The sequence below is a fragment of the Heterocephalus glaber genome, unplaced genomic scaffold (assembly GCF_053883595.1).
Source record: "Heterocephalus glaber isolate CG9 unplaced genomic scaffold, H.glaber_assembly_v1.0 deba00000896, whole genome shotgun sequence".
NCBI lineage: Eukaryota > Metazoa > Chordata > Mammalia > Rodentia > Bathyergidae > Heterocephalus > Heterocephalus glaber.
In genome coordinates, this window is record NW_028258170.1 from 1,208,861 (window position 1) to 1,224,731 (window position 15,871).

The following is a 15,871-nucleotide window of genomic DNA, read 5'->3' on the forward strand; positions in this document are numbered from 1 at the left end:
CTGTAGCTTTTCACATCCAATGTGGAAATGGAAATCATACACTCCTTTAAATCCTAACCATAGATATGACCTCAAAGCTACCTCTGATAGACAACTTGACACATAACAGTGGGGCAGCATGTGCTGCACTTCTACAGTGTGAGGGCACCTGACCATCAGTGCAGTTCAAACTGAGCCCACCCAGGCTGCTCTCATGGTGTGGCATTGTTTCTTTGCTCCTGCATTGCTTTATTCTTCTTTTCATTTTTTCTTTCTCTTTATGACTTTGTCTTATTAGTAACTCAAGCCTCAAATCTGTTACTATGTGTCTAAAAGAATGGAATCAATTACCACATGCAGCAGAAATCATTTCTTTAAGGCCTTTTAGTATGTTCTTTTTTTCTCTCTTATTTCTACCACTGGCTTAATGAAGATAATTAATGCTTTCTATTTTTTGTGGAAATTGAATAATACAATCGGTAATTGAAGATATCAAGAATTTCCTGCATTTTTGCATGCATGACAAGCTTAAAAGTAGGAGCTCTGCACACTCACAATTTAAGATCAGATTCAGACCTCACTGGGAAGAGCTATGTGCCGTTGAGCAAATTAGCTGTGCTTAAACTTTTGGACAGTTTTCTCATTATGATGAAAGGAAATAAGACAACATTTTGTTGGAGGTGTTACCACAGAAATTACATGAATTAATACATGTAAAATATTAATGTAATTATTCACTACCTAATAAACTGTATGTCTGTGTGCATAATTAGTCTTATAAGAGAGGAATCCTTCCTCAATCATTCTAAAGTTTCTCAACAGAACCTTTACAAGCCAGGAGGTCTTGGAATGTTGTGTTTCAACCCATGGAAGAAAATATTTACCAACCTATATTACTGTATCCTAAAAGATTGATGCAGAAACAAATGCTTTCTAAGAAAGTATAATCTAATGATATATTTTTCCATCTGGAACTTGGAGATACATTTTACAAAGCTTAAGAGTTGAACAGTGGGTGTGGACAGGAGTGGGAGGTTAGTAAATCACTGATAAACTATCCACAAAAGGGTAAAAGCACAGATTAAAATGAGAATAAGTAAACAGAAAAGAACCAATCACAGCACAGTGAACAATCTAATCCAACAGGAATAAATATAACTAATGCACTATTCATCTTAAATTTTTAAAAGGAAATTACATGTTCAAGGTACATTTTAAAGCCTTAGAAATGCAGCTGTGAGGCCAAACATACACAGTATCAATCTTTTGAGCATTGCAGCAACATAATAGTGGATCTAATTTGTAATCCATACTCATAGCCAAAAATATTCAAGTAGAACTTTAAAGGGGTTAGCTAGGAAAGGTGCATAAGGACAGCAAAATGAAAGAATTATTTAAAAGGAGAAAAAAATGAGGTGTGCACAGTGAAATATTATTAAATTTAGTTTTATAAAATATTATTATTTCATACTTTTTGTACTTTATACTTTTTATATTGATCTAGAATCAATAGATGGTAAGAAATTGATTTTAACCAACATTTGATTTCTGTTGTACTGGTATATAAAAGGAGACCCCAGAATCTTATTGGGACATAACTGAACATCATTTCTTGCTGAATTTTTTTTACAATATGAAGCAGCTAGATGTGGGTATCCATGGAATCATTTCACTTTATTGATCTCCTTTTTGTGTTTCTCAAATTCTCCTTATTTTGTTTAAACTTAAACAACAACACACTGATGTCTCAAAAGTAAACTTTGATTAAAACATTTCTTCAACAAATTTGGAAGCCCAGTGTGTATGACAGAAACCTAAAGTGGTTCTTGAATGCTGGAAAATTTCTGAATTTTAAAATAAAAGTATATGTAAAGATAATGTGGAAGGTTACTCCTTTCTTCCAGAAATTTCTCCTAAAACATTATGATCAGGAAAACGAATTTGATGGCTTTGAATATTATAATTTTTATAACATAGAATCTTACCTACAATGACTATGCCATGTTATGTCTGTGAAAATTGGATTTTTTAAATTTAATTTTTTTCCAGCATAAGGTGTCAAACTCAGGACTATGCTAAATCCCTGGCCCAAAATGTTGAGTGTGGACTCTGCTTCCAAACAACTTCTATGTCCAATGAAGGTGTGTGACCAATGTATGCACAAATAACCAGAAGAAATAAGAAGCAATAGTACCAAAAATATTAACTTGAGTCTCCAATGTACATTTATGAATTAACTTTGGAAAGCAATGTTATTTTGATTGCTACATTCTGATGAAATACCCCTGGGAAAGTCACAACACAATCACTTCTTTTATATTTACATATATTTTGCATATATTTCATATATATATAAAATAAATGAAGCAGATGGAGATGCAATTTAAGAGAAAGGAGATTGTTTCTATTTTCAGATCCTTGATTACTGAATATAAATATTGTGCACGAAAAACAAGCCCAAGACCATTCTTCATTATAGATCATATACAAGGATATAAGCAAGGACCTGAACTTGGGAACAAGAATTGCAGCAACAAATCAACTCTGCAGTCCTGGTAACAGCCATGTGACAGCCACTTGTAGATTTCTCTCTAGGATATGGGTTTTATCATTTTTTATTTTCCTTAGGTACAAACTCAATAAACGTTACTGTGCAGTACCAGTCTACTTTCTGGGATTTCAAGTGGATTTTATCACTCTCTGTGATTAGGCAATAGAAAGGAAGATCTCTACTAACAAAATATTTAGATTTTTGATAAAAGGGGGACAAAAACTCATACAGACATCTGGTTTTATTTGTGCAAGTTAAGATAAGGTGGGCAGTTGCAGTAATATTTAGCAGAAGAGTAATGAAAAATTAGGAATTCCATTTTAACACATGTGAGGACATTTCATGTCATAGAGTTCAGAGAACATCTTTTGTAATTTTTATTTAAATTGAATTTATAAGAAGACTGACTTAAGCAATATATCACCACCTATTATTATTTAATATACATAAGTGTAAACACAGGTATATGTATACTTGTAATATAATATACCAACATTTCTCACATACTACACTATTTGACCAATTAATGCTTTATTGCAAATAGTTTGGGAATATAAGCACTATCAAATAAAAGCAAGAATATTTTCTAGATTCTGACCAGAGATACATAGATCTACAGTCTCTATTATTTTAGGCTTAATAATTTTTAAAATTTAACTTTAGTTAGAAACCACTTTCTATCAAGAAATTTTCATTGCCTTTTTTACATATTTACTCCTCAAACTTTATATGATGGGGTTCAGCATGGGACTGACAATGGTGTAGAATATGGACACCATCATATTGCACTCCAAGGCATAGCTGGAACTAGGTATCAAGTATATGAAGAGGATAATTCCGAGATAAATGGACACATGGGCTAGGTGGGAGCCACATGGCAGAATGCATCCTCAGAATGGCCAACAGGATGAAGCCATAGGAGGTGAGGACAATCAGGATGGTGGCCACCTCAATGGCCCCCACACAGTAAAAGAGTAGAAGTTGGCTTGTATATCAGAACCGGAGATAGAGAGGAGATGAGGTATATCACAGAATAAGTGTCTAATTTCATTGGATCCACAGAAGGACAGGCTAAATTTGGCCACTGTATGTACCATGGCATGTAAAATGCCACCAGCATAAGAAGCAATGATCAGGCCCAAGGATTATCTCAGTGGTTTTGCCACCTGTTGCACAAGCGGAAGGACCCAAGTTTGATCCCCAGTTCCAAAAAAAGGAAGCAATGATCAGTAGAACATATACTCTGGGTGACATCCTTACTGAATACAGCAGTGGGTTGTAGATGGCCACATAGTGTTCACAAGCCATTGCCACCAAGAGAAAGTACTCTGTGTTCCCCAAAACAACAAAGAGAAGCATCTGTGTTGCACATCCATGAAGTGAAATGGTTTATCCTTTCTCAGAAAATAGACCAACATTTTGGGGCTTACAACTGTGGAGTAGCAGGCATCCAAGAATACTAATACACTGAGAAAATAGTACCTGGCTTTGTGGAGGCAGATGTCATGGATGATCAATGCTGTGAGACCCAAATTTCCTACCAGAGTGAAAAGATAAATTGCCAGGAATAGGGAAAACAGGAAGGCTTGCTGGTCAAAATCATCTGTGAAACCAGTCAGGATAAACATGGTGGCTTCAGTCGTGTTCCTCAAATGAATCACTTGTGAATCCCATGAGTGAGTGATTTTTTTTTAGCATTCCTGATATTTCAGTTATTATTTACATGTTGTAAAGGCAATATTTGGTGAAGATAGAATGTATTCCATGATACTGACCTATTTATATTTTGGAAAGGCAACAGAAATGCTTGTCACTGAGAGAAATAGGCAGAAATAAAGAAGTCCAGACCAGGTCCCCACCCACTCGGAATGTGCTGATTCAGCCTGCTTCAGACAGGCACCTCTGCAGATGCAGTTGGAGGGTCCCTACCCATATGGAACACAGCCTGTACCCAAGCAGCAATCCACTAGATCCCCCCACCCTGCTCCTCTAGCCTCTTAGCTGTACTGACATCTGGTTCCACACCACAAAGACACAGAGAACACTGGACCACCAGACTACTGTACTGGGTAATTTGGAGCGATCATCACCTCCCATCAGAATCAGAACTAACTTCAGGGGAAGGGCCGCTGGAACCTGCAGTACACCCCTGCAGAGTTCAAACCTACAGGAGGGCAGGGAGCTCTTCTTGGGACTTGCAGGCAGAAATCTGCCCAAATCTCATAGGCCTGTGACTGGCTTGCTGAGACTCATTGACTTATATCTGTACACTGCTACCCACATTGTCTCTTGTGACAACAGAGACATACCCTGAAAGAGGCCCTTCATTTTTATTTTTATTTTTTATTTCCAAAATTAGTATTATTGGTTTGATTTTTTTCCTCTTTTCTCTTTTCCTCTTATCTTTAATTTTTTCCTACTCTTTGCATTTTTTTCTCTCTTTTTTTCCTTCTTTCTTTTCTCTTTCCTTTCTCTCTTACACTCCTTCTCTTGCTGTCCCATATTGTTCATCTCCCTTTTTGTCCCTGTTCTGGCCCTCATTCAGAGTTCATTGTTTTTCTATTACTCTCTTTTTCCTTCTCACCTGTGTCCTCTGGCCTCACTGCTAACCTTCCCCTGTCCTTCTTCTATCAGTCCCTCCCTCCCCAACTCCTTCTAACTCCCCATCCTGAAGGGTAAAGTTGTTATATTGAAGAGTTTATTCACTATAAACATATGTTGCACTGGTCTTCCACCTTGATTTAATTCACACATTTAAAGGTGATAGATAATAACTACCACAACATGCCATTTTCTAAGATGTATTTGATGCAATGGTGTTGATGATTGCATCACTTGGGGTAAGGTGTTGTTATTCATCTAGTCAGTGATCCTTCCTAGTATAATGAAAATGAGATAGCCTCAGAGTCTTTAGAGACTCAAAACTTAAAGACCAGCTATATCTACAAGTCACCTCTGAGAAGCAATCATTCCATAAGGGTTCTAATTACAAGCAACAAAGATACCTACAATTAACAATTTTGAAGTATCAACCCAGGAGTTAAATCAAGGACAGTACCAAAAACAAAAATGAAAAGACATTTAAGCAATGCACATACTCAGACTTCCACCCCACCAAGGGTAAACCCCATGGGAAATGAGTTGGAAAAGCCTGATAACCAACAACCTGGACACCCTGAAATGATAGCACAGGAAGTAGCAAAACAGATGAATGAGGTTCTAGAAAAATTCAAAGCAGAAATAATCTCCCAGATATCTGCAGAGATGGTGAGCAGAGTGAAAGACATGATTAGATGCTCTAGAACAGAAACAGATAAAAAATAGATGAGCTCAGAAACATGCTGAAAGCCACAAATACCCAGCATAAGAAAGAAATGGAAACCATGATCACACAACATAACAAAGAAGTGGAATCCATGAAAAAGATTAAAACAGATATTCAGGGATTAAAACTCCTGTGAAAGTATCCATGGCACAGTAAGGAAGTCTGAAAATAGAATATCAGTAATAGAAGACAGGATAGCGGTAAAAGACCATGAAAACAGAACTTTATTAAAAATAGTAAGGGACCATGAGAAATCAATCCAACAGCTGCTAGATGATGCAAAGAAGAATAACATAAGACTGATAGGAGTCCATGAAAAAAACAGGAGAAAGCACAGTTGACATAAAAAGCTGTTCACAGAAGTAATAGTGGAAAATTTCCCAGACATAGGTAGAGAATTGGACATACATATAAATGAGGCATATAGAAGTCCAACTAACCATGATAAAAAAAACTATATCTAGACATATAATAGTCAAGATCCCAGAAACCCAACAGAAGAACAAAATCCTACAAGCAGTTAGAGAAAAGAAACAAATCACCTACAAAGGAAAGCCCATCAAAATCACAGCAGACTTCTCAAAACAACCCTCAAGTCAAGGACAGCCTGGAGTGAAATATTTCAAGCCCTAAAAGAACATAACTTCCAACCTAGACTGTTGTATCCTGCAAAATTATCTTTCAAAATTGATGGGGAAATTAGATACTTCCATGACAAAGAACACCCCAGAAATTTCATGAACACCAAACCAGCACTACAAGCAATTCCTAGAAAAAGCCAATGAAGGTCACAACTCCATGAGACCCAACAGAGGGAAATCACCAGGCAAGGTAAGACACTAAAGGGAAATGGGGGGAAAAGAAATAAAAGAGCCAACAAAAGTAAAACACCATGACAGGATGAATCAATATCTACCAATTAAACCAACAATGTTCAGGGACTCAATTCACAAATCAAAAGAAATAGACTGGCAGAATAGATTAAGAAGCAATATCCAACAATATTCTGTATACAAGAAACACACCTAACTCAGAAAGAAACTCATAGACTGAAAGTAAAAGGAGGGAAAACAGTTCTCCATGGCACAGGAACCCAGAAAAAAGCAGGGGTAGCAATCTTATTTGAAGACAAGGTAGATTTCAAACCAAAACTAATTAAAAGAGACAAAGATGGTCACTACATTCTTGTGAAGGGAACAATCCAAGAGGAAGAGATGACAATCCTAAATATATATGCACCAAATACGAATGCCCCCAACTATACAAAACAAATATTAATGGACATGAAAAACCAAATAAACACTAACACAATTGTAGTGGGAGACCTCAATACCCCACTATCACAAATAGATGGATCATCTAGACAAAAAGTTAGCAAGGAAATTCTAGAATTGAACCAAGTTATTGAACAAATGGACTTAAGAGATATTTATGGAGTGTTCCACCCCACAAAATCAGAATACACATTCTTCTCAGCTGCACACTGGTCATTCTCAGAATAGACCACATCCTAGCTCATAGGGCATGTCTAAGTAAATGTAAAAGAATTGAAGTTACTCCCTGTATTTTATCATACCATAGTGCAATAAAATCGAAATCAATAATATAAGAAACCAAAAAACCCTAAAAACACATGGAAACTGAATAATACCCGCTTGAACAACCAATGAGTCATAGAAGAAATTAAAGAGGAAATTAAACAGTTTCTACAAAAAAATGAAAATGCCACTACAACATACAGGAATCTATGGGACACAATGAAAGCAGTTCTACGTGGGAAATTGATAGCAGTGAATGCCCATATTAGGAAAACAGAGAAAACTCAGATAAATAACATAATGCAAAACCTCAAACTGCTAGACAAAGAAGAGTATAACAAATCCAAAGCTAGTACAAGAGAGGAAATTATAAAGATCAGAGCAGAAATCAATGCAATGGAAGCTAAGAGAACAATACAAAAACATCAATGAATCAAAGAGTTGGTTTTTTGAAAGAATAAATAAAATCAATAAACCTTTAGCCAAACTTATCAAAAAAAAGGAAAGAAAATGGGCAAATAAGTGCAATTAAGAATGAAAAAGTTGAAGTCACAACAGATCCAATGCAAATCCAGAGGATCATCAATACCTACTTTGAGAACCTGTGCTGCAATAAAATGGAAAACACAAAAGAAATGGGCAGATTCCTAAATACAGATCAATTGCCAAAGTTAAATGAAGAAGATATAGAAATTCTAAACCCCCAGTTACAATGAGTGAAATTGAAAATGTAATAAAAAATTTACCAACACAGAAATGCCCAGGTCCTGATGGCTTCACTGCTGAAATCTATAAGACATTTAAAAAAGAACTATTGCCTTTGAACTTTAAATTCATCAAAGAAATTGAAAGGGAAGTAAGGCATCCAAATTCATTCCTGAAAGCAAGTGTTACTTTGATTCCAAAACCAGGGGATGACACAACCCAAAAAGAGAACTACAGGACGATCTCCCTAATGAACATAGATGCAAAAATCTCAACAAGATCCTAGCAAACAGAATACAATGGGTCATCAGGAGATCATACACCCTGACCAATTTGGACTTATCCCAGGGATGCAAGGATGTTTCAACACTCATAAATCAATAAATGTAATACACTATATTAACAGAGGCAAGGACAAAAACCATATGATCATCTCAATAGATGCAGAAAAGGCATTTGACAAAATCCAACACCCACTCATAATAAAAACCCTACAGAAAATTGGAATAGAAGGTCGTTATCTCAACCTGATTAAGGCTAGCTATGATAAACCAACAGCCAACATCATACAAAATGCTCAAAAACTGAAAACTTTCAAGCTAAAATCAGGAACGAGACAAGGATGCCCACTATCACCACTCCTGTTCAATATAGTTCTGGAAACATTAGTTATAGCAATTAGAAAAGCGAAAGAAATAAAAGGAATAAAGAAAAGAAAGGAAGAAATTAAACTGTCATTATTTGCTGACGATATGATACTTTACATAGAAGACCCAAAAAAACTCTGCCAAAAGACATCTAGACTTAATTGACAGATTCAGTAGAGTAGCTGGATACAAGGTCAACACTCAAAAACAATAGCCTTCTTGTACACAAATAACAGACTCACTGAGAGAGAAATAAGGGAAAAAATTCCTTTTACAATAGCATCCAAAAAAATGAAATATCTAGGAATCAATCTAACAAAGGAAGCAAAAGACCTCTACACTGAAAACTACAGCACTCTGAAAAAGGAGATTGAGGAGGATTTAAGGAAATGGAAAGACATCCCTTGTTTGATAGGAAGAACAAATATAGTGAAAATGGCTATACTTCCAAAACTACTATATACATTCAATGCAATGCCAACAGAAATTTCAACAATATATTTCACAGAACTAGAGAAAAACATCCAAAAATTCATTTGGAACCAGAAGAGACCTAGAATAGCAAAAGCAATTCTAAGCAACAGAGACATGGCTGGGGGTATCACAATTCCCAACTTGAAACTATATTACAAAGGCACTGTGATAAAAATAGCATAGCACTGGCAAAAGAACAGACCTGAGGATCAGTGGAATAGATTAGAAGATACAGAAGCAAATACAGACATGCTCAGCCACCTCATCTTTGACAAAGGATCCACCCACCATCATTGGAGGAAAGATAGCCTCTTGAATAAATGGTGTTGTAAAAACTGGATCTCAACCTGCCAAAGACTAAAACTAGACCCATACCTGTCACCATGCTCTAAACTAAGATCGAACTGGGATAAAGATCTAAATATTAAAACAGAAACACTAAACTTGCTGGAAGATAAGTTAGGTAGAACTCTTGAAGACATTGGCATAGGAAAAGACTTCATGAACAAAAAACCTCAGCAGCATGGGAACTAGCACAAAGAATCAACAGCTGGGATCTCATCTTATTAAGAAGCTTCTGCACTGCAAAATAAACCACCAACAGAGCTAATGGACAACCTACAATATGGGAAAAAATTTAGCAGCTGTACCTCAGACAAAGGACTACTATCTAGAATAAATAAAGAACTGAAACAAATCAGACCTCCCAAATTCAAAGACCCAATTCAAAAATGAGCATCTGAAATGAACAGACATTTCTCAGAAAAGAAGTAAAAGCAGCAAACAAATATATGTAAAAGTGTTCAACATCACTGGTCATTCGAGAGATGCGGATGAATACAACACTGAGATTCCACCTCACTGCAGAAAGAATGGCTGCTATCAAGAAATCAACCAATAAAATGCTGGCGGGGGTGTAGGGAGAAAGGAAACCTTTTCCGTTGCTGGTGAGAGTGTTGACTGGTGCATCCACTGTGGAAATCAGTATGGAGATACCTCCAAGAACTAGGACTAGAGGTTGCATTTGACCCAGATATTCCCTTGCTGAGTATCTTCCCCCCAAAATTAAAAGGATCATACCACAGTGATATATGTGCACCCATGTTCATAGTGGCACAGTTTGTAATAGCTAAATCTTGGAAGCAACCCAAGTGGCCATCAATTGGAAACTGAGTAAAGAGATGTGGTTTTTTAATAAAATGGAATACTACTCAGCCATAAAGAATGAAAAACTAGAGTCATTTTAGCTAAATGGATGCATATAGAGGCTATAATCTTCAGTGAAATAAATAGGACACACATGTAAATACCAAATAGCTTCACTAGTGTGAGAAACTGGTAGTGTAAACAAGGGTTAAAATGATTAAAATGAATAATTGATAATCTGAAATAGGAAAAAATGGCCAAAGATGAAGGGGTGGAGGGAGGGGAAGGGGAAAGGAAAGGAGGGAAAGGAAAAACTATATGAAAATTTAAAAAATGGAAATGATGTCTATGTAATTAGGGAAGGGTGGAGGGGGTGAAGGGCGCATAGGTAATAGGGAAAAAATAAGAACCAAGATACATCATGTACAGGTACAAACACTCAATGATAAATGTTAACAAATTGTATACCTAAAATGTACCAACAAAAGAACTTAGAAAAAAATGAATAACTGATAATGTGAAATAGGAAGAAAAGGTCCAAAAGGGTAAGGAAAGTGAGAGTTGTAGCAGAAAGGAAAGAAGGGAAGGAAAAATTATGAGAAAAGGAAAACAATGCAAAAATAGTCTTTGTAAATCGGGAAAGGTGGAGGGGGTGAAGGCAGGACAGAAAATGGGAAAAAATGAGAACCAAGATATATCACATAAAGGTACAAGTACCCAATGGTAAATGTAAATGTATTGTATACATAAAATATACCAATAAAAGAATCTAAGGCAAAAAAAAAGTCCAGACCAAATCATACATTACTGCCTTCAGTTACTGAATTGAAGAAATTATGTTATTCGATTGTAAATCAAATGCATCTTATTAAAAGGATCTGTCCATTTAATGTGTTGAATTTTTAATATTTTCTCTGAAACTTCTTCAGCTGCTTTCATATTGGCTTTTCTTAAGGTTCATAAAGATGGAATAACTTTCCTGGTTTTCATTCACAGAAAACTTTTGTTATTGCTCTTAGTTTCTTAAATGAGAATATCTATACTTACATTATCAGATTGAGTTTAAGTAAGAGAATAAATGTGGGACTCACTAAATAAATATTCTTAGTTAACTAAAAAATCTGATGTTACTTTTACATTTTTATTTGTCAATGAAGGCAGCCTGTCTGACCAAAAACTGTCAAGCCCGATCTTCTAACCATTATTTCACCCTTTCAGTACGTGGGGGACTGTGGGGGATAGAAAGCATCTCTTAATTCTGATGCATTTTTTCTTTTTTTGCAAAAAATAAAAATTCAGTTTTTTAATTTCTTTTTTAGATTTTGTGTTTCATTTTTCTTTTTGGAATCAAGATATTATCATTTTCTACTTTGGGCTTCTGTTGTTAGTTTAAGCCATTATATGGTTTCATGTTAAAAAAAATACTGGTGGCAGGTGTCACAATTCCTATGCTAAATATAGATTCCATGTCTCAGGTTATATTTTTGAGGTATACTTGTGTCACAAATTCATAATGATTTCTTCAAAATATAGGTGATTTGAAATTTCTAAAGCTACTCTAAATTAATAATACCAATTAAAATGTTTATAGAAGCTGTAAAAACAGTAGTTCCACAAATGTGAGAGATGCAAAAGTGACAAAAATACAGACCTTGGAGTTTTTTACAAAACATGAATAATCTGGAAAGCCAAAAAAAAATCATTCCCTCACTTCTCAAAATCTGAAAATACTAGTTATTTCCGATGTTAAAAACAGTGAGCTAGCAAAAAGTGAGAATTTTATATAGCAGCTAGCACATTAGTTATGATTCTACCAAGGATAAAAATTGTGTGTACATTGTCTTGTGGACTATGCACAACAATTTGAACATAACAGGTTACACTTCCTTGTATCAATGAGAAAACTGTAGCCCAGGTTGATATAGAAATTGACTAAATCACACATTTAGCAGAGCCATGATTGAAGCCCAGGTTTCAGAGTCCACATTTGATGCTATTTTCTTTTCACCACACTGCAGACTCATTGTGATACACTGGAATTCTGAAATCATCATGTAGAAATAGTACAAAATCATATCTGCATGTATTTGAATTTATTTAAAAGAAATCAAGTTTAAAAAGATTATCACGTTTAAAAAAGTAAAAGCTAAACAACCTACTTGATCAGTTTTCTAACTGGTAAATAAATTTAAATCTCTTCATAAGAAAAAATTCCAAAAATACCATCTAACCAGTAGCTGGTTAAAATGTAATTTTAACTCCATTGTGCCATTTGCACAAATTATAATTCTTTTATTCTATTTCCCTCTTCTATTACCTTTTTTAGGTAAATTAAAGCAAATTCTTCATTCACTGCTCTATTGGCTGATATTTAGAGGAAATTCTCCCTATTTTCTCTGCTATATTTCCTGAAAGGAATGGGATTAATCTGTACTATAATCTCAAGTTATGTCCCTTCTATTATACTTAAATACTGACAGGCTTTTACATTCAAACTCAAGACTATAAATTGTAAATATTTCACAAGCAATGGAAAGCATCTCCTATTATCACCAGAAATGAACTGCTCATTGAATTAAAGCTAGGTAAGTTGGTATATGTTTGCTTTTCTATATCAGGTCCTTGAGCTTCTCTTGAAGTCCTCAGGGATGCTGCAGAGTATAACCAAGAACTTTTTTCTGGGACATACAGTTACCAAGCTGGTTTTGTTTTTTCTATGATAAATGGCTGAAGGATGTGGAACAATGATTTACCTGATAAAAATGATGGCATGAATGGATATTTGTCTCTGATAGAAGATGCAAAATGTATATGCATAGAGGCAGAAAGAAAGTACTTCCAGACTTGATAGTAAACATGTACAGTTGAAATGATAACAAAAATCTATTTCCCTTTTCTTGGAAATATAACCTGCTGAATTCTCTCAATATCTTGGAAGCATACATATTATCTGATAATTTAAAAGCATAAGCTAGGATTAATAATCATTTCTCAATGAGCATTGTACTTGTTTCATTTATTCCTTTCTAAATGAAATGCAGTTTACATTATTTTCTCTATCGTATTTTCTTTTTAATTGACATAATGTTTCATAATGTAGTCACATGCTCTTGAACTAAGAATCCTCTTAATTTGTAATATAAATATGTGTAGAAACAAACCTTTTGGCCGATTTAAGTTTTCTCTGTACTCTTTAGTGTTTTACTGATTTTAAGGGAGATGTATGTTTCCTGATGTGAGGATATTTCTATTTCTGCTTTCATTTTTCCTGTTTTGGAAATTCCCTACTATGGTTGCTACATTACCTTTAACAGATAAAACTCATTATCTAAGCCTTTATGTTTAATTAAATGAGATGATTGAATAATATTTTCTTTTATTTTTGACATATTTTCACGCATTCTGTATTTTTGCATAAAAATTTCAATTGCTGCTTTCTTTTCCTGTGTATTATCTAAGTGTTCTTTTTGCACATTTTCCAACTTTCTGAAGTACTTTCTAATATGTTTACCTGATTTTTAAAATACTATACTGAGGAACAGAGTAGAGGATGACTTGGAGTGGGAATATTTACTAACAACTCATGCATTTCCAAGAATCTCAACTATCCATGCACATAAATACAGCTATGGAATTTAAGTAAGAGCACAGTACCTGGATGTGGCACAATAAATCAGAAAGCAGAAAAGAACATAGGAAGGACAGTTTTCCAATCCCCACATCACACCTTGTGCAACTTAAGGCAACACAGTGAATAGATAGAGGACAACCACTTGAGACAGGGAAGTTAGCATAGGACTTTGCCTTGTACCCTACCATGGGGGCCTCTCTCAGGAAAACCCAATATCTAGGAGGATACCACAGCCTCAAAGTCAATGCCACTACTTGCAGACTGAGGGTAAAGACAGTCATGTCCTCCTGTAAGGAAGTCTTTCTGTAAGAAGGTGGGTCTCCTAGGACCCATTACTGCAACTTCCCTTCTCTTTGAGTCCTATGACTCATGTCCATGGAGGGCTCCAGTAAAGATGGACCAATTGCATGAGTTTCCTAATTTAAACTTCAGAAAAAATATGTGGAAATTAGTACTAACAAGGTGGTAGCAGTGGAAGGGATCCACTGTTAGATCACAGTGAATATATTTACATGGGCCTACCAAGCAGATTCTGAACTTCATGTTGAAGCTCAAAACATTAGGAAAGTTATAAGAATATGCCTTGTCAGCTGAAACATAGGCCAAAGGTAGCCCACACAAAATGAGGTAGAAAGGATCTACCTGCTTTAAAAAAAAAATCCATGGAAAATGTGCCTCAAAAGATTAGGGAGATTTGAAATTTAGGTATTGGAGCTGTCTTCCAAGCCTACTAACTCAGGCCAGAAGGTACAATGTACACAAGTATAGTTCCACTACTTGAGAGGTTGAGGCAAGAGAAAGATGGGGAGTTAGAAGCCAGACTGGGATGCACAGCAAGTTCAAAACCCACCTGCATAACACAGCAAGATCCTGTTTCCAAAAAAAGTGAATACATTACCAAACATGATGGTAACAAACACATTTTTGAGACGAGTTCCATCCCCACCATCTTTGAAGGTCTCTTTTATCTTTCTTTTCTATAAGAACCCATGGTGGTGAATCTCAGTATTTAGTAGAGAACTCTAAACTCAGGGAAAGTAATTAGGATATAAGCAGTCATGTTCAATCATCACAAACCTCAGAGACAAAGAGGTTATTGTTGCTGTGATCAGGACTGACGTTAATGGAACAATCAATAACCAATCTATGTGCATCTACCATGTTGGCTAGATGAACATAGCTTTCCTAGATAGGAAGAAAACTAAAAACCTGCTCGATTATTTCTTGATCAGTATAACATGAGAATTCTGGGGCAAATGGACAAGAGTCTAACTTGGCACAGAAAGAGTGATATCTCCATACTTGATCCAGTTTATAAACCTAGACTATTGTGAATGAAGATGATTCCATATGCCTGGAAGGAAGGGTCTTGATACTCTCAAAAATTTATACTGTTGATATTTTCCCAGTCTCCCCTCAAAATACATACTAACCTAGAGCAGAAAATATAGATTGAGGAACAGCATCTGTTAAGAGCTTCTGAACATTACTGAACAATGTCTCTCAAATGCCAGAAATGATAAGAAACCCAAAATGTCCCTATGCTCCAATAATAAAAGTAGTCTTATGTGGTTTAGGTAGTAAATGACATTTTATCCCAATTTAGTGTCACAATCAGTTCAAAGTTTTTATAAATATACCCTGTAATTATTTTCCAGGTCTGGGATCCATAATTGTAATAAATGCTTTCTTCATGATCAATAGGAAGGATCCTTACACTGTTTCCTGATTGTAGACTAAGTCCACAAGCACTATAGTGGAAAATGCCAAAGTGACTCCATTAGATATGTATATTATTAGAAACTGGTAAATCAAAAGCAATATTTCATTAGTGGGGGGCTTGTAGAGGTTATTGCCACTGTGAAGGACTTGAAA

The 15,871-nt window shown here is 35.4% G+C and overlaps 1 pseudogene; it reads right to left on the reverse strand.

The window, feature by feature from the left end:
- Positions 1-3,210: 3,210 nt before the first annotated feature.
- LOC147828855 (olfactory receptor 5T17-like) lies at positions 3,211-15,157 on the reverse strand (annotated as a pseudogene).
- Between the last annotated feature and the right edge of the window lie 714 nt (positions 15,158-15,871).